This window comes from Pongo pygmaeus, chromosome 8, assembly GCF_028885625.2.
Source record: "Pongo pygmaeus isolate AG05252 chromosome 8, NHGRI_mPonPyg2-v2.0_pri, whole genome shotgun sequence".
Classification (NCBI taxonomy): Eukaryota; Metazoa; Chordata; class Mammalia; order Primates; family Hominidae; genus Pongo; species Pongo pygmaeus.
The window spans coordinates 112,745,215-112,766,178 of NC_072381.2; positions in this window are offsets into that span (position 1 = coordinate 112,745,215).

Sequence of the window (20,964 nt, forward strand, 5' to 3'; positions counted from 1 at the left end):
TGACTGTGGGCTATGTTGAGCCTAATTAGGTAGTAACTCCAGATTTAGATTTACTAGGGTACATCAGCACAGATTTTGACAGTTGATAGTGAGTCATTGACCCAGCTAATTATTTTTTCTTCATTCTAATTTGTAAGAATCACCAAGAAGCAATTTTATTTTACTGGGATAGATGGGTTGAAATCACACACTCAAATACATTGTATGTTGCCTTCACAATCTAAAAAGGCCCATCACGCAGTGTGCTTCTTTTATGTGGTAGATAATGTGAGGTGTAGTACCTGGTCTTCAGCTTCTGGGATGCTTCAGGCACCTCTGCATCTATCCATTACCATGTCTGATCATCAGTGACTTACTGTTGATTCACAATCAGGCATCTGGTGATGGGCCTGGAGGTGCTGTTGGTAAACAGGGGACTCAGTCTAAAAGACAAAGTGGGCCTAGAGGAGTGAGGAACTAGAGCAAGCAGGGATCTGTAGGGGTGTTTCTACATCTGTCCATCACCATACCAACCTGTGAAAAACTCTTGAGAGATATTTACTGCTTCATCTCTGCCTTCCAGGTTTCATGTAATTTCTTCTATTCATCATCTTTAATCCAGAACAATGCAGAAAAGAGGGGGGTGGGGTTCGGAGAAACATAGTTCCCAGACTTAGCCAAGTTGTCATAGCATAGTCCGGTATACAGGTTTTCTTTTTTCTTGGCTTATTCAATTAGTTGTCAGCAGAGGTTTGTTAAAGTTGCACACTGGTATTATGATTTTTTCCATTCTTCCTTTTTGTTCTGTCAATTTCTACTTTATTCCAAAACTATGCTATTGGGTAAATTAGAATTTGATATTGCCATGTTGCATTAGCCATTTATTATTATGAGATTGTCCTCTTTGTTGTTAGTAATCATGTTTGCATTAAAGTATATTTTATCTGATATTTCTTTGCTGGCTTTTCCTACAAAAACTGACCCCAGGCCTCTAGCAGACAGTAGATCCACTGAGGTGTCAGCTGCCTCTCACAGATGCACAGCTTCCCACAGACCTCTACATGAGCCCCCTATATGTGATCCCATGTTTTGGTGGGTGAAAATGCTTGGCTTTAAAAAATTTCCCTGTAGGTTCCAACTTGTCCACCTACAACGGTACTTCAGGTAGACTGAGTAGTGAGTGATTCTTTCTCTGACACTGAATTTCCCTTCCAGATGTTCAGTTCCTTGGCTCCTCCCACCTTATTCCTTTATGTCCATAATACTTTTGATGGCTGTTTCTTCCACAGAAACTGAACTGATACAATCAGTAAAGATACAAAAGATGTAAAAGTAACAAGCTTGAACTAATTTGTATATGTGCGTGTTTGTGTGCGTGTGTGTGTGTATATATGTGTATATATATGTATATATGTGTGTATATATATGTGTGTGCATGTATATATATATATATATATAGTATAAAGTATATACTTTAAGTCTTCCTTTGTACCTTCCCCAAAGGGAACCATGACACTACTCCAGTAACTGTTGCATATGTGTGTGTAACAATGTATAACGCAAAGCTGTATTCCATAATGACAAACTTCACATAATATGATCATCTCATGCCAACACTTTTGGCAAAATGCAGCACTTTTTAATGATAAAACTCTTAGTAAACTAATAATAGAACTTCCCTATCTAATAAGATATGTCTAAAAATCATGAATAGTAATAAAATGATGAAAATTTTGTATCTATGAGAACAAGAAAAATATAGAAATCTGATTTCAATTATTCTATTTAATATTTTGCTAAAGGGCCACCCAGTAGAATAAGGCAGGGAAAACAAAATAAAATAAGAATGGGAAAATAGAAAATAAAGTAGTTATTACTTACAGAATCAATAATTGTGTATTGTCAATCCAAAGGAATCTATAAACAAATTTAAGATGAATAAATGATGTTAATAAGATGTCAGAGCACCAGGCTAATAAAAATCCATTTTACTTCTATGACTTTTTCAACAAAAAATGAAAAACACACATGTATAATACCATAAAAAAATAGAATATGTCTAGAAAATAAAACAAAATATGTACATGATTTCTACTCTGAAAAATTACAGATCTTCACTGAAAGTAATTTAAAAAGACTACAATAAATACAGGGGAATATCCTGTTTGAGGATTGAAAGACTCAATAGTGTAAAAATACTAATTCACCCAAACTCAATCTGAATCAAAATTATACATTTTATGTTGCACTTCTTTGTATTGAGGACATTCCAAATCTTTCTTCTAGCTGTTTTGAAATATACAATAAATGATTGTTAACGACAGTCACCCTACTGTGCTATTGAACACTAGAACTTTTTCCTTCTATCTAACTGTGTATTTGTACCCATTAACCAACCTGTGTTCTTCCTTTTCCCTACCTTTCTGAACCTCTGGTAACGACTATTCTACTCTCTACATCCATGGCATCAACTTTAAAATTCTGCATATGAGTGAGAACATGTGATATTTGTCTTTCTGTGTCTGACATATTTCATTTAATATAATATCCTCCAGTTCCATCTGTGATAAACGTTTCAGGTGATGGGAATTCCACTTACCCTGATTTGATTACTATACATTGTTTGCATGTATCAAAACATCACATATACCCCAGAACTAGGTATAATTTTTACATATTAAAAATTAAAAGTAACTATAAAAATGATACAAAAATTTTCTTACATCAAACTAAGTATAAAATTCATGTAGAAGTGCAAATATTCAAAAGTAGTTAAGGCAATCTTGACAAAGACAGCCAGAGGACTTATACTACCAAAGGGAAAGGCTCATGATAGGGAGTGCATGAGATAATGTCCTACTGACACAAGGCTAGACAACTGAGCAGGGAACAGAATATAACCCAGTAACAGTTCTGCAGAATTACAGTTAAACAACTTATGACAGAAGTGAGACTTTAGTGAGGAAAGGATGCTATTTTTCTTTAACTAATGCATGGTGCTGCTTCAATAGATAGACAAAAAGAATACGGAAGAAATGTATTTCATCTGTCCTTCACACCATTTACAAACATTAGCCTTTTAGAGGAAAATAGAGAATGTCTTGATGACATCAACGTGGGTAAATCTATGAGACAGGACACAGAGTTTGTTATCCAAAGAAGAAAAAAATGACAAATTTAAGAAATCCTCTTTATCAAAAGGTACCAATAAGAGAGTGAAAGTTCAATCCAGAAAGAGAATACATTTATAATACATATACCTGCTAAAGGACTTGTATTCATTTTATATATATATATATGTGTACACATATATACACATATATATACACATATATACACATATATACACACATACACACACATGTACGTATATGTATACACATACTTGCATATATATGTAGACAAACATATATATGTACGTAACTTTTACAAATCAATAAAAAATGAGAAAAAAGTTGAAGATTGGGCAAAAAACACTAGCAGGCATGTCACAAAGGGCACGTTTTAATAACAAATCCGTGAGAAGATGCAACTTTAGTAGTAAATACAAATTAAAAATATAAGAAATACTACTTTACTTCCACCAAAATAAGCAAAATGATAAAGCTAAAAAATATCAAGCATTCTAGAAGCTGTGAAGCCCCCAGAACTCTCATGTACTATAGTGGGAGTATAAATTGGTTCATTCACATCAGAAAACTTCTTGTCAGTATCTAGCAAAGTTAAACATATATATGTATGAGTATTCACATACCTATATATTTTAGATACATTCCATTCTTATCTATGTTATTCTAAATAATGCGTATACGTATAAATTATGAGGTATGTACTAGAATGTTCACAGCAGCATTATTTATAAAGGCCAAGAACTGGAAACAACCCGAAAGCTAATCAACAGTTGAATGCATGATGATGAAATACTTTAAAGCAAGGAGAATGAACAGTCTATAATTATATACAATATTGATAAATTACATGCACAAACTGTTGAACAAAAGAAACTAAACTATATCCTATGGTTTGTACAAAAAGATTACACTCATATAAAGTTCAATAGTAGTCAAAACTAATCCAGAAGTGAGGGTAGTATTTATCCAAGTGAACCCAGTGGCTAGAAGTAAACATAAGAAGAGTATGTTGGTGCCAGTAATGGTCTGTTCCTTGATTAGGATGGCACATTCCAATTGTGAAAATCCATGAGCTTTGCACTTATGTATCCATGTAGTTTTCCAAATCTGCATTACATGTCTAACTTTTATGCCACAGAGTACATGCCACCTAAAAACAAAAGCTAACTTGCTAAGCTCTAAGAGGTAGAATTAATCTTTGGTGAGGTAAATTCAATGCATGCTGCATTATATTACCTAGCTTTCCCTGAATGTAAAACTACAGCGTGACAAGATAGTGCAGTCTGTTATTGTGAAGCAGATAAGGTAAATGTTGTTCTTCCTCTTACAGTATGAGCCTTCATGATGACACCAAATCTGCCCAGAGACAAATGTTCAAGTGGCCGAGGAGCAACATTCTTAGATCTTTCTACCTCCTATAGTTGAAAATCAGAATAACAAAATGCTTCTCAGTATTTCCCTCTACTGTATAAGGAGGAGCTAAATCTGCCATCTGCTTTTCTTTTGTTCTGAGCTAGATCATATTCTTATTTCTTTTGATTATTGCTCCTATTTATGCTTTGCAACACAGATGAACTTATAGATGAGAAAGAAGGGCTATTATTCCCCTAGAAAGGGGAAGAGCAAAATCCATTTAGAAATATGTCTTAAATAGTGGTTTGTGGTTGATGAATTCTGCATGCAGTAAGCAGCAACACTCCAGCTCTCATAACCAGAGGGGAAAGCTGCAGTCCTCACTTTCTGGCTCAAATGAACAGGGGCCCTGGCTGCCAGGGAATGACAAGTCATCTCATTTAAAAATCATACTCTTTCCTGAAAAACCAAATGGAAGTTTAAATCAGAGTAAAATGTGGCACCCTAGGAGCTATCTCCAGTAATTTGGCATTGTTATACACACTCATACAATGAGATGGAAAGCACTTTGCTGTGAAAATGTGGAAACCTGGGGTCTCAGCCCAGTGCTGTTACAAATTAGTCATTTGACCTTGCTGTTTACCCAAACAGGGCCTCAGTTTCCATATCTGAAACTAACCAAAATTTAGATTAAAAGATCTCTAGGTCTCATCTTCCTTTAACAATCTTTAATAAGGGAAGCATACTTTTATAGCAACATGTATATTATTAAATAATTTCCATGTGAGAGGATAATTAAGCTAGTAATATTAAGCTGCTCCTCTGTGTTCCAGATGTCTAATAGACATTTAACACAAGAGTAGTATTATCGTTGCCATAATCTGTTCCAGGGTTTTCTGCCTAGCATTTAATGATGATGAACATCTTTGAAAATATGAAAAAAGTCATATGTTTTGCACATTTCTCCATATTTTGTTTCACAGGTGGATGTATTTTTCTCATTAGCATTACATTGGCTGTAGAAAAGGACTGCATGGTTTTTAGACACATGCAAATGCTACTTAATGAGCACTCCTTATTCTCCTTCCTTGTTTTCTGGTATTACTAACTAGTGCGGTAACCTTGGACAAATCATTCCCTTTTCCTATGCGTTGTTTTCCCATTTCACATATTAATAGAACTTGTTTAGGTCAATGTTTCCCAGAGTGTGCTTGGCAAAATACATCAATCCCCAAAATAGTTATGTGATAAAACAAATCTGGCAAGATCACATATTTCATATCCCCTATATTTTCACCTGGGAAGTAACCATTAATATTCTAAAGGCCCTAAAGAGTTCTGTGATGCAGAAACCTGCTTATTTCAGAGTTTATCTCAGGTTAATTTATTGAGATAATTTTTTATTCTTGGCTGACAGCCATTAATAATGATCCCTTAGATGAAATGATCTAATCAACTTTCTTTGGGATCCCTAAAACTTGATAATCTCTGATATGGTTTGGCTGTGTCCCCACCCAAATCTCATCTTGAATTATAGTTCCCATAATCCCCATGTTTTGTGGAAGGGACCAGGTAGAGACAACTGAATCATGGGAGCACTTTCCCCCATCCTGTTCTCATGATAGTGAGTTAGTCCTTACCAGATCTGATGGTTTTATAAGGGGCCTTCCCTTTCACTGGGCACTAATTCTCTCTCCTGCCACCCTGTGAGGAGTTACCTTCCACCACGCTTTTAAGTTCCCTGAGGCCTCCCCAGCCACGTGGAACTATGAGTCAATGAAATCTCTTTTCTTTATAAATTACCCAGTCTTTGGAATTTCTTCATAGCAGCATAAGATTGGTCTAATACAATCTCCTAGGTTTCTTTTGGTTCACATTTCAATGTAATATGGAATGGTGGATATTTCTCCAGGTATATTACTTATCTATTAAAGTGGGCTTGATGTCAATGTTTCTGGTTCTAAATTCAGTTTTGCAATGGCCATCGTGTGACCTAAGGCAAAATCATAATTTCTCTGGGCCTCAGTTTCCTCATCAAAACACTATAAGGATGTTATAAAATAAAAAATAAAAACATAAAACATGTAAAGTGTAACTCAAAATCAGATAGCTTCTCATGATGTAAAAATGAAAGCAGAGTGAAGAACTGAGTTTGAAGCCATAATAAGTATGGGAAGTCTTAACCCCATATACATCTGAGGTAACCTCAGATGTGTTCAGTGATTTTTGAAATATTAGAAAGTTGAAGTCTGCTTTGAATCGCAAATGAGACAGTTTTAGGGCAAAAAAAAAAAAGAACAAAACTAAACTATTAAGCCCTCCCCTCCCCTTCACATAAATGGAAATCTTTTTTTTTTTTTTTTTTTTTTTTGAAATTGTTACTTTCAAGATTATGCATGCCATTCCTACATAAACAACAAAACAACTATCATACTATAATGGATCATAGGGATTAGAGATATCCATAGAAGAGGAAGGCACAAGAATTCTCAAAGGCAGCCAGTGATGTTTAAAACACAACCCTGACTTCTGAGAGCTGAAACTAATGGATATCAGAACTGATAGGGCCTCCTTGGTGTTCCAGACACTCTCTTTAGTAGAAACTAAATCCCACTTATACAATCCTTCAAACATGGTTGTCAAGGACAGGAAATCCTTCCACAATAAATCACTTTTTTATCTTCTAAAGAGGAGGATATGCTCTTGTATGACCCAATATGTTCTTATAGAAAAAGTTATTTGGGTAGAAAAACAGCTACAGATACTATCTAACAGAAGACATCACAATGACTGATTAAAACAATGCCTGTCTCTGATACACCTCTGAGAGGAGAGCTGTGATACTTAGACAAAGCATATGCTGCTGCCTGAAAATCACTCCTGGTGTAGGACTTCAGGTCATTGTAAGAAATTTTGATATAACAGAGGCTCAAATGGGGGCACTTGTCAAGTTAATGGATTCCTCTATATCCCAGAAAGAACAGTGAAGGATTCAATAAAGGTTTTGTTTTTCCCGTGCTCTTGCTTCACACCCATGGTCTCTCTCACCTTTAGCGGGGTTTGGAGAGAGAGCCTATATGTATATATATACCGTGGCCCTAAAGCTGCATCTTTCCTTTCCACACAGGTTCCCCTTCATAAATCTTATGTTGCTATTTTAATTTCCCTGTGTGTCTCATATTTTTATGAGACTAAAGCCCCTTGAAAGCAAGGGGCTTTACTTCTCTAGTTTTTCTTTCAGCATTTAGGAGGCTGGTCTCAAAGTTTGAGCTGAGTTAAAAAAATATGTATTATCTAACTACTTATATACATATTTAGAAAGAGAACAAATGAATGAACAAACGATTTGTGAATTTATGGAGAAATCCTAGTTTTATTTTTTCAGATTAAATATTTAACATTTTCTAATGAGATATCAAACTGTATTGGTCAAGGTTTCCCAGAGAAGCAGAAAAAAATTATATACTTTAATATATATATGATTTATTAGAGGAATTGACTCATGTGTTTATGGAAGCTGAGAAGTTCCAGGAACTGCCATCTGCAAACTGGAGAACAGAAAAACTGGTGGTGTAATGAAGCCCCAGGAACCAGGAGCTCCAATGCTGAGGGCAGGAAAAGATGGATGTCCCAGCTCAGACAGAGAGAGGGAGCGCATTTAACTTTTCTCCACCTCTTTGTTCTATTTGTGTCCTCAATAGAATGGATGATGCCTGCCCACACTGGTGAAGGTAATCTTCTTTACTAGGGCTACCAATTTAAATTCTAATCTCTTCCAGAAACACCGTCACAGGTACACTTGGAAGCAGTGTTTTGCCAGTTATCTGAGCAACCCTTACCCCAGTCAAGTTGACATAAATTATTCATCACAAGTCCACCGGTTCTCAAACTGGCACCCATATGCATCTCCTTAAACTCTACTTAATCTCCAAATAAAGATAGTAACAGTCATAATTTTGCTTGACATAATACAACTATCCTACATTCAACCCAAACCACACTAATCCCTTCCTCAGAAGGGGTAAAGTCCTTGGGTCATGTTTACTGTTTTCCTGATAATGTATAAATTAAATATTATGCTGTAAGATTAACAATGCCTAAATAACAATATATAGTCAATACATCTTATCTTATATGATAAGTGAATAAGAGGAAGGAAAACACAGATATTTGCTTAATTGTATATATCTCAAAACAAGGAAGAAATATTCATGACAATTACAGTCCTCATGTCTGTAACTAGTCACATGGTTGTAACTGGTATTTAAAACTGCCTTCATTTACTACCCATTCTGTATTCCCTTTGCCTTCAGCAAGTACTGTAGCTCACTGTTTGTTTGTTTACCTGATGGGGTGAAAAAAACCTTTATTCCTGAAGAATCTGGGTCATTGTAGTCCTGACTAGATGGTGATGGTGGTGTTTTCCATTGACCTTAACCACAGAGCATGGGTACTAACAGACACCCTAAGGTATCTCTTGTATTCAAGACACACCCGTTCTTACTTCCACTGTGGAACAGTAGTATGATTTTCCAGTGGTAGTTTAGATCAGTTGCCCTAGCCAACACCATAGTTCTTTTCTCGGCCTGTTGACTCAGAGGCACGAGGAGCCCAGAGTGGCCAGGTGGTAGTCTTAACTTCCAGTTCAATGAACTCATTATTGTTCCTCCTGGTGGAAACATTTTCCCCTCTGGAATTAAGACCTCTAGGCCCCTAGAGCATAAAGCCTTGAGAACACAGAGTGTAAATTGCGTTATTGAGTCACTAGGGGTAATAGTGTGTTGCCACCCCCAGTGCCACCCCTTGATTCCTGGACTCATGAATCCTGGACGTGGAAGAAAGAGCACCATAAATTGGATGCTGATTCAGAGCATATACAGCCTTCTGCAGAACTTTGCCCCAGCCCTGAAATATGTTGCCATCTAGCTAGTGCTGTAACCGAAGCCCCAAAAGGCCATTCCACTGTACTATCAAACCAGCTGCTTCAGGATGGTGAAGAACATGGTAAGACATGAATTTCATTAGCATGAGATTACCATGCCTCTTTTGTGGTGAAGTGAGTTCCTTCATCAAAACAATATGTGTGGAATATCACAATGGTTAGAAGGGCATTATATATGTTCACTGATGGTAGTTTTTGCAGAAACATTGCATGCAGTGAAGGCAAGTCTATAACCAGAGTGTCTATTTCAGCAAGAACGAAACACTGCTGCTTTCATGATGGAAATGGTCCAATGTAATCAGCCTGCCACCAGGTAGCTGGCTCATCACCCAAGGGACTGTTACCGTGTTAGAGCTCAGTGTTGGTTTCTGCTACTAGCAGTCTTGGCACTCAGTAGTGGCTGTAACCAGGTTGGCTTTGGTGAGTGGAAGTCCATTTTGCTGAGCCCATGCATTATCTTCATCCCTGCCACCAGGGCCATTTTGTTAATGAGCCACTTGGGTGATGACAGGGGTGGCTGGGGAAAGAGACCAACTGGCATCCACGGAATGGGTCATTCTGTCCATTTGATTATTGAAGTCCTCTTCTACTGAGCTCACCCTTGGTGAGCATTCACTTAGGATACAACTTTCACATTTTTTGTTCACTTAGCGATATCTCTCTACATACACCTTCCCCAAATTTGTCACCAGTATTTCAATCATGTTTTCCCAAATATCTGACCATTCAGCTAAACCATTAGCCATAACTCATAAATCAAAATATAATCACAAATCTGGCCATTTCTCCTTCCAAGAAAAGTATGAAGCCAGTAAACTGTTGAAAGTTTTGCCTACTTGGAAGATTCTCCTTTCCCAATGTCCTCAAGGAAGTCCCAGAGAGGGACTCTAGTGCTGCAACCATCCACATTTAGGTAGTGCCTGCATATCGTGAGGACCATGAATACTACCATCTGTAAACCAAGCCTTAGTCTTATCTTCCTCTGTTAACTAATCATAGAGAATTACCCATAAGGACATAAGTGTAGGTTGGGAAAGAGAAGACAATATAGCAGAAGAAAGAACCATGGGCATTAGAGACACTTCTTCATGTAACTTACTTCATCTTCAGGGTCTGCTTTGGGCTGATTATGTATATACTATTTCCATCTGATAATGAGGTTTTGCTATGCAAGCTCAGCTTTATGACTTGGTGGGTCAGATAACACCCAGTTTCTGATGGGCAGCTTGGGTCACATAGTAATTTAGTGGACTATAGTCAAACATTTAGTTTCCACGAAGGCCCAGTAATAGGCCAAGAACTGTCTCTCAAAAAGAGAGTAGTTATCTGTAGATGACGGCAGGGCCTTGCTCTAATATCCTAAAGGATCACGCTGTGATTCATCTATAGGGGCAGGCCAAATGCTCCAATTGGTGTCTTTCTCTGCCTCTGACACTTCAGGCACCAGTGAATTTGCTGAATCACATGGCTCAAGAGGCAGAGCACATTGCACAGTGGCCTGAAGCTGTTGCAGAGCCTTATTTTGTTCTTGGGCCCACTTATAATGAGCAGCTTTTCAGGTCACTTAGTAAAGAGTCCAGAGTAATACACCCAAATGAGAATATGTTGTCTCCAAAATCCAAAAGGCCCAGTAGGTACTGTGCCTCTTTCTTGATTGAGCAAAGAGCCTGATGGAACAACATATTTTTCACCTTGGAAGGGATGTCCTGACATTCCTCGCACCACTGGACCATTAGAAATTTTGCTGAGGTAGAAGGCCCCTGGATTTCAATTGAATTTATTTTCTACCCTCTGACATGCAACTATCTTACCAATAAGTCTAGAGTAGTTGTTACTTCTCTCTCACTTAGTTCGATCAGCATAATATCATTTATGCTATATCTTGTAGGAAAAAAAGATGATCAAGAACCCTGCGAAAGAAATTTTGACATTCGCCTGGAGAATTTATAGACCCCTGAGGTAGGACAGTAAAGGTATATTGTGGGTCTTGCCAGCCGAATGCAGACTGCATCTGGTGTACCTTATGGACAGGGTAGGAAAATGGAATTTTCCAGATCAATAGCTGTATACAAGGTGCTAGAGTATGTGATAATTTGTGCAAGCAATGAAACCACATCTGGTACAGCAGTTGCAATTGGAGTCACCACTTAATTAAGCTTGTAACAATCCACTGTCATTCTCCAAAATCCATCTGTTCTTTGTACAGGCAAAATTGGAAATTGAGCAGAGATGTGGTGGGATCACCAACCCTGCATTTTTCAAATTCTGCACCAGTCTCTACAGTCCCCCCAGGAATGCATTACTGCTTCTGATTTACTATTTACTTAGGTAGAGGAAGTTCTAATGGCTCTCACTTGGCCTTTGTCACTATAATAGCCCTTACTTTGCAGTTCAGGGAACCAATACAAGGGTTCTACCAGCTGCTAAATATGTCTATTCTAGTTATGCCTTAAAGACTGGGGAAATAACCACAGGATGCATTTGGGAACCCACTGGGCCCACGGTGAGATGGTCCTGATCAAAAATTGTATTGATCATATGACCTCCATAAGCTCCAGCTCTAGATGAAGGGTCATGGTGATGTTTTAGATCTTCTGGAGTCATGTCAGAGCCAGTGTCCAGTAGTCCTTAAAGTTATGTTTATTTCCTTTACTCCAATGCCTAGTAACCCTGTTTAAAAGGCTGTAGGTACCTTTGGGGAATGTTGGGAGAAATACTAGCGGTTTAAAATAAATTTTTGTGAGTGTACCAGGGTTCTTCCTTGAGGGGGAATAGCCTTGCTTTCACTCAAGGGGTCTGGGTCTGTAAATGCCTTAGGGCTTAGAATTGACTGAGAGGCTTTGACTTTGTTTATATGATTTGAGTTAGACTTTTGTTCACTTGAACAAGAACTTTTCTGCTTACAGGTCAAGTAAAAATTGAGTGGGTTTCCTATCTATTTCACTTTGAGAAACACCAGGATTAACTAGCTAACACCATAGGTGTGCATGAGTCAGATAATTCTGATTGCTGCATTGAATCTGATGTCCAGTAAGGAAACTATGCCCAACTTTCTTTTGCTGGTTGGGTGCCTCTGCTTGGCCCCTGTCACTCTGGGATCCAATTATTCCTATTGTATTTAGGTTTTCCAATTGAGTTGCTGCAGTTCTTACTGTGAGGTCTCATACAGAGAAGAACATTCACTGACTACTTCAAGGATGTTAGGGCTCCCTTCACAAATTTATATCTCAAAATTTCAGTGAAAGGCATGTCTTCTGGAACCTCCTAGTGTGGGAGAGTAGGTCTTATATGGCAAATCTACTCTAATTTTCCAATCTCTCTAAGCCTTAGTATCCCTTCCTCTACATTAAACCAAGAAAGGTTAAACATCTTTAATTCATTCACTGTGAGCCATATTTTGATCCATGTTTCAGCCAACTAACCAGCCAAACTGTTAGAGCCCTTTTTAACTCTCTGAAATGTAATGCTAAATGAAAAATCTTTGTTTAGTGGGCCCATGTCAATAAATTTGGTTTGATCCAACTTTATGCTCCTTCTACCATTATTATATACCCTTAATATTATCCCCATACATGTTTCCTAGATTTCTGCTTGTATAAGTTAGAAAATTCAAGTTGTTATTTTGGATTATAGCATACCTCAGTAGAGGTCATACATTGTACCTCACCTTTAGGGGCCTGCTAGGGTCTAGATATAGGTCTAGATGCAAAGATGGGTGTTGGGAGTGGGTCGGGAGTATAATCAGCATTACCTTGCATGGAAACTGCTTTAGGGGAGGCCATTACCATTTTTTCAGTCAATGAAGGGTTAATTCCCTCAAATAAATGTGGAAAAACCAGTGTGGGTGGCCACTTCCTGTGGCAAAAAAAAAAAAAAAAAAAAAAAAAAGACTATGTCCTTCCGTTTTCCTATTTTCTTCCTTAGATTATATCCTACTGGAAAGCACAACTATAACTGCCTCACTCACCCCTGAATTCCAATAGGAATTGGCTTGCATGATTATGAAAGCCAAAAAGTTCCACAGTTTGCTGCCTATAATCTGGAGAACCAGAAAGGTTGATGGTGTTACTCACTCTGAGTCCTAAGGCCCAGGAAAGAGAAGCAAGGATGTCTGAGGACAGAAGAAGATGAATATCTCACTTCAAGCAGAGAAAGAATGAATTAACCCTTCCTCTACCATTTTGTTCTATTCAGGCCCTCAATAGATGGCCTCTGCATTGCTGAGGGTGACTTTTTTACCCAGTCTACCAATTCAAATGCTCTTCTTTTCCAGAAACACCCTTATAGACACACCCAGAAATAATGTATTACCAGCTTTCTGGGAAAATCTTAGTCCAGTCAAGTTCACACATAAAATTAACCATGACACAAACACATAAAGAATACCTTTGTAAAGAATAGAAGGCATTACTAAACTTACCACTTTGACACTTAGATTGAGAATATCTGTATATGCCTTTCTGTGTACTCAGAAGTAACTATTATAGTGATCTTGGCATTTTCATTACCTTCTATTGCTTCCTTATGGATGTCTAAGGAAATAAATTATTGTTTTGGCATATTTTTAAAATGATATGATAATGAATGTTATACATTCATTAAATTGCATTTTTTCTGTATTCGTATGCAACTTGGCTTTTGCAGTCAACATTATGTTAGGAAATAAAATCATGTTGATATATATGTCTATTCTGGATGCTGTGGTATGCTGTTCAGATTTCCTTTTCAGGATCCTCAGAACGGAGCTACTCATTCCTTCAGCAGCTGGCTGTTTTGGCTGCTGATCACTCTCTGCTGAGACCCTTTCCAGGCATTTCCTTCCAGATTCCCTTAGCTAAAGGGATCTGCCTTGCTCCACGTTACACCTCCCCAGGAGCAAATGTCCAATGACTGGTGGGTGAAATTACAAATACATAACCCCCTTTCCTGATTTTGGATGACTTTGAAAAGTTATCCTTATTTCAGAGCTCCACATAGGATGAGCTGAGTTCTTTGCTCTGACTGCATCACCGTAAACATCTCCTGCCCAGTCCTACTTCCTTTATTCTTTCATAGGTGTTCCCAAAAGCAATCACTAATAAATTTTCTTGGTACAATGTCCAAGTCAGAGACTGTTTTCTGGGAACTTGGCCTCAGACAATGCTTTCTACATAAGTTGTTTTTACTGCTGAATAGCATTCTATTGTATAACCATATTACAATTTATTTATCCATTCAACTATTGATGGCAATCAAGATTGCTTTTAAGATATTTAATACTCTTATAGATCTTTCTGTGTGCATATTTGAGCAGAATTAGTTAAGAGTAACCCTACAAATGTATTTGTTGGATTATAACTTTTCTATCCTAACTTTGAAAGGAACTATGAGGAAACTCCAAAATTATAAAATTTGCATTACTCTGAATCTTCATATCAAAAACTTTAGTTTTCCAAAGCAGCTCTTGATATTTTGGGCACTGACTTCTATCAGAGGATATTCTTTCCTGCCAAACTTGCCTTAGCATTGTTTCTCAATGCTCTTAAAAAATCTTTGGTGTCTACTCAAGGACAAGGGCCCTGTTCTTCCTGGATCCAATAGAATGCCTATTCTTTTACCACAGTTGCATGATCTGAAGTTATTATAGTTTCCCAGTGTCCAACATGTAAGAATTCCTGTTTCTTAACTTTCAACTGTTCAGAGCTTTTTCATTTTATACACAAGTTCTAACATAATTGAATTCTGCCTTTAAGATAAAAATAGATTGTGTTTATCTAAATACTATCTATGTTAACATAACTTTTGGGGATCTAATTCATATGCTCCTATTCCTCCTGTGTTTTGACATCCTTAATATCCTGTTCGGGGGATCATAACACCTCAAGCAATAACATTGCTGTTTAGATTATCTGGTTCATGTAACAAGCTGGGCTTCAACTTAGATGTGCTTATCTTCAAGTTATTAATATTCTAATGTTTACAATACAGTTTATTAAAACAATTTGAACTCCATAGTAGTCAGATTATCCTTCAAAGAAAAACATACGTTAATTGATCATTTAAGAATTTACTGCCTAAAACAGAGCCTTCTGTCTCAGAGCTGACATTATTACTGACATTTTTTTCTTTACTAACAGTTAATTTTGTCTCCAGCATTCTTGTATGAATGGGTTATTCCTACAAATAAAGTAGGAATTTATAGACAGTTTGAAAAAATTTTTGTTGTACATTTATATTTCTATGTATTTATATTAGCTTTCGAATAAGACTTTAACTTTGCTTGTAATTTTGTGTGAAATTTAAATCAATGTAAATGTGAATTAAACAAGCTATTTCCTTTATATATGACTTCACTGAGACCCAGAGGGTAGAAACCTCTTTTCCTGTTTCACTAGGGATGTAGTAGATATAGGAACAGGACTCAGTTCCAGTTTGTTGTGTCCCATAGTAACTCTTCTGACCTTCTCTTCCAGTTAAATACAACAAGAAATCCTGTGATCCCTAGAATGAAATCATTTTACTTTATAATACGGAGGCCAAGACTATCCAGTTTTTGCTCTTGTTGGGTTCCTTCCTTGCCTGGGATCTCTCTGCTCTGTATTTGTGACTGTCTCACATGAGATGGAAACTCTTGCATACAGAAATAGCTTTTTGTGCTATATGGATAAAGAGCAAAATGTAAAAAAATCTCTGCAGTTTTCATTAACTTATATTATGGAAACACTTATATACCATTTTGTTAAATATGCCTTTTTCTAAGGAGAAATAATCAGACATATCAATTATGGAATAAGAAAAACAAAAATAAAAAGACTTTCAACAACTCATGATCAGGAAATAGGACATACAGAATACACTTCATTTTTCTGACTCCAGGGAAAGCTCTTACTGTGACATCAACCTCTAAATATTTTGATTGAGCTGTCAGTATAGAGTGTTGTAGTAAAGTTAAAATATCAGAAACAGATAATCTAGAGTCTTTATGCCAATTTTACCATGGATGAGCTACGTGATCTTAGACAAGTCACCTTAGCTCTCTAATTATTAGGTTCTTTTACTGGAAAACAGGAAAACATAATATTTACTTTAAAATGCCTGGTTAGGATTAATGACAATATATAAAAATAAGTTAGCCCAATGCCTGGCTCATAAAAATGCATTGATAAATGAGAAATATACCTAAAACTAATTATATGAATATAATTATCATAATTATTTCTATGCATATTATAATTCTTGAAACTCAAGTACAAGCAAATATTCTCTATTTTTTTTTTTTTTTTTTTTTTTTTAGATAGAGTCTCGCTCTTGTCACCCAGGCTGGAGTACAGTGACGTGATCTTGGATGACTGCAACTCCTCTCCCGGGTTCAAGTGATTCTCCTGCCTCAGCCTCCAAAGTAGCTGGGATTACAAGTGTGCACCACCGTGCCTGGTAATTTTTTTGTATTTTAGTAGAGATGAGGTTTCACCATGTTGGTCAGGCTGGTCTTGAACTCCTGACCTCAGGTGATCCACCCGCCTAGGCCTCCCAAATGCTGTGATCACAGGTGTGAGCCACCACGCCCAGCCTAATATTCTCTACTCTTAAAACCTATAGTGCAAGTGGCCATTTCTCACCTTGAGAAAAGGGATTCAATGGACTGAAAGAGAGACATATCCCATGTAAGCAAGAAATAATGAATGTGCAGTCCCCCTGGGAACACTGAAGGGAAGCACTCACATGGTATTGTCAACAGAAGCCAATGTCTGACTAGGGAGAGTTCAGAAGCAGTATCCAACTTCCTCTCTGGGTAACTCCTACCTTTCCTGAATCAAAGCAGCAACCTGACCTGCTAGGACCGCCACCACTTCTCCTGTAATCATATTGATGCCCACAGGGCTCCACAGAAACATCTTCCATGCATTCCTCCCTGCTTCGGTATCTATATAAATACCTGGATCCTGTCACTGGCGACACTTAAGAGTCTTTGTACATGGTTGCTTTTCCTGTTTTTCCTCTTTTTTCACTTCATTGCCTTTGCCTCACCTTTCCCTGCCTTCACAATCACACCTACGGTATACATACTATGTAGAGACATAGCAGGAAATCAGGAAACCCCAAAGTGAACATAAACTCTGCCAAGAAAATCATCAGGGACTGACAGCAGTGACAAGGCAGAATTTGCTCACATTCAGGAATGATATATTCGTTTCCCACCTTGCCTGCCCCTGCTGTGATTTTTCTGGGGCACGATTCACAGCCCTGAGAAGGGAGATGCTGTTTTCAACTTACAGGAACCCACAGACTGCTCTCTTCCACAGACTCCTTGGCTGCCTCCTGGCCCTCAGTTTGGAGCAGATGGAGAGCCTGGGGTATTTCTGCATATTTGCTGTGTGAGGTCCTCACCTACTGAGAGCTTCTCTCCCATCCCCACCATTTCCTCCCACCCTTTAGAAACAAGACGACTGCCTTAAGACCCAATCATTTTGTTTTCAGAAAATTTTGCCACCTCACACATTAATGCCTAATTAATGTTTCTGTAAAGGGCACTGAACTTGGTTTAGGGTATCTGGGATGGAACTAGGCTGTCGCTCATTTGCTCCATAATGTTGGGAAAGTTACTCAGCCTCTCTGATCCTCCATCTTCCGATTGTTGAAACACAGATAAGCTCTCACCCAAATGGTAGTTGGGAGGGGTATGAATGATGTATATGAAGATGCCCTATATATAGGAATTGCTTCCTGAAAATTAGCCAAAGTTAATATCATGTCATTCTTCTGCTCAAGAGCCAATAGTGGCTCCTTATTCCTTAAAGGTAGGGGCCCAAATTCATTTGCCTTCTCTCTTCTTACACAGGTATCCGCAACCCCAGATTATACTTATGTGGCTGTGGCTCTGTTTCCCCTTTCATGTTTCTCAATATATACATATTATATACATACAATATATACATATTAATATGTATACATAATATGCATATTAATATGTATGCATAATATACATATTAATATGTATGCATAATATACATATTAATATGTATGCATAATATACATATTACTTTCCATTGGCTGATCACCTTTTTCTGTCTTGCATGCACAATGAGCTCCCTTTCCCCTCATTACATTGACTGAGCTTTTCCCTATAGGGCTCACCTTCCCATATGTTTATTGATAAAAAAAAGTTACACAGCCACAGAATCTGGTCACTTCCGTAGGTGGATGTTTTGCAGATTTAATCACCAACTTTGCATTTATTCATCTACTCGTTCAATAAATAACCCCAAGAACCCTGTGCCAGACACACTGTTTGGAATTCAGGGATGAATAAGGCAGATAGAATTGTGCTCTCAAGTAATATATAATCAGAGGAAGAAAATAGAAAAAATGGACATAGAGAAAATTGCTTACCTTGACAGCAAGCACTAGCTTCTCTCTTGATGAGAGACTGATTTGTTGAGTCATTTTAGTTAAAAGCTATGTGTAGAAGGCAATGCTCTGAGTATCTGATGCTAAATGTTGATAACCTAAACTTATAAAGGAAACAGATTTGGAGTTTCCAGGGCAGCCTTGAAGGGAGAGGATGAGGAGCAGACATGGTACAGAGATGCAGACACCCTTTTCTGTACATGCAGCCCCCTTCCTCTGATTTCTCCCAAAATATGCAGTAAAGTATATTTTACTGTAAAACGTGGGTAGTGAATGCTATTACCTTGGATGCTTAAGCGGCTGGTCTGAGGACCATACTTTGAGAAGCACTATTTTCTGAAGGATCAGAAGACTGTTTCTAAAAGGGTGAGCTATAATAAGACATGGGAAGACCATCAAGATAGGAGACAGAGCTGGCTTCAGCAAATTTGTGAAATTAGCTAAGTTTTTTTTTTTGGTTCCCTAAGGTTTCCATAATCCTTATTGCACTAATAATTGTTCAGTACCCTGTATTTGTTCACTGCAGTTCCAGAAGTAACATAGGACCAAAATTTATGATTTCAACATGACATCTTCCAAAGTTTCCATGGCCCCTGTGATTTTTCACCATTGGCAAATGCAAAATATCTCATAATTATGTTCCCATCCAGTCTTTAAGATTTGACCCAAATTTCCATGACACCTCTCTAAGGAATATTTGTGTTTAACACAAAGACATCTGAGATACTGCAATAGAGATTGGAGAGGGATATTTCAGGGAATGGGATCTAGGTGGCAAAGGATTCAGTCCATATAGACAACCACTTACTAACAACTTCTGTCCACTGAGACTCACACGTTATTACTCAGCACGAGGCCCACCTGTTAGTGAAATATACTTTTCTTTTATGACAAGCCGCACCTGATATGCTTGCATACACACAGACTCATACCACATATACTCACACAAATTAACACACACAGTCATGCACATTCATACTCTGCAAGAAACAAAGCCAAAAATTAATCCTGCTTCTTCTTTTGGTTGATTCTGCCCGATTTGTGCCAGGGGAGATCAGGTCTAAATATATATAAACACCAGAGCTTCTCAGTTCAATTAAATGTCCCTTGCATACCTTAATTTGAGAGGAAATTACTGTAAATATTTTATTTAAAATTTAATAAATTTATTTTAATTGTTTTATTTTTATTAATATTTTGTTAAACAAAAACATATTTGTTAGATCTTGGATTGTAAGCATTTTAAAGCTAGAAAGTTAACAATATTTAATGAAGTAATTGTAGATTAAGAAACTATTGTCCAGTAAATAACTGTTTTACTTAAAACAGTTAAAAGATGTAAAAGATAATTTTTTAAGTAGGAATACAAAAAGGGTTTATTAAAAATTTTACTGGACCAAATGGATGTTTCAAGTTTTAGGAGACAGAAATACAGAAACCCTAAGTATATTTCATTTTATATGCCAAAAGTTTATTTTAAATAGCATCAAATAGTGAAGTTGGGGAAAAGTCTGCTATGACTGGATTATCGCTAACATCCTTGGTGTAGCATTAACTTGGGTGTCAGTGAATACAAGGCTGGTGTCTGTACTTTTTCACTACCTTCTTCTACAATATCACCCTCAGCTTTAGCTGGGGATTAATATGTTTTTATATCTATCCTCACTGCTGCCACCCTAGGTAAAGCCATCATCCTCTTCCATCGGCACTAGTCTCATTTCCTTCTAGCTGGTGTCCTGTAGCTACTCTTGCACCCTGTAGCTCATTCTCCTCACTGGATTTAGAGTAACTGTTTCCAAACCCAAATACAACTGTAGGACAATGAGCTCTTTAAGAAAACAAACAAACAAACAAACAAACAACACTCAACGACTTCCCATAATTCCTTAGGACAAAAGTCTATATCTTTAATAAGCAATAAGCTCTCCAATATTCAATATTGTTTTATCCCTGTCTCCTTTTGTATTTTGAAATTGCACAAAACCCTCGGGGATTCAAAATGTGGTCTTTTTTTCAGTGTCTAAGAGACCTTGTTCCAGCCTTCTGTGCAAATGTTTGACCTTTATAAACACCTCTCCTCTGACATGAATGCTTTTCCCATATCATCCCCATCTACCCCTTTATCTGTTATTTCCTCTTTATTCTTTAGATCTTTGTTCAGTCATTCCTTCC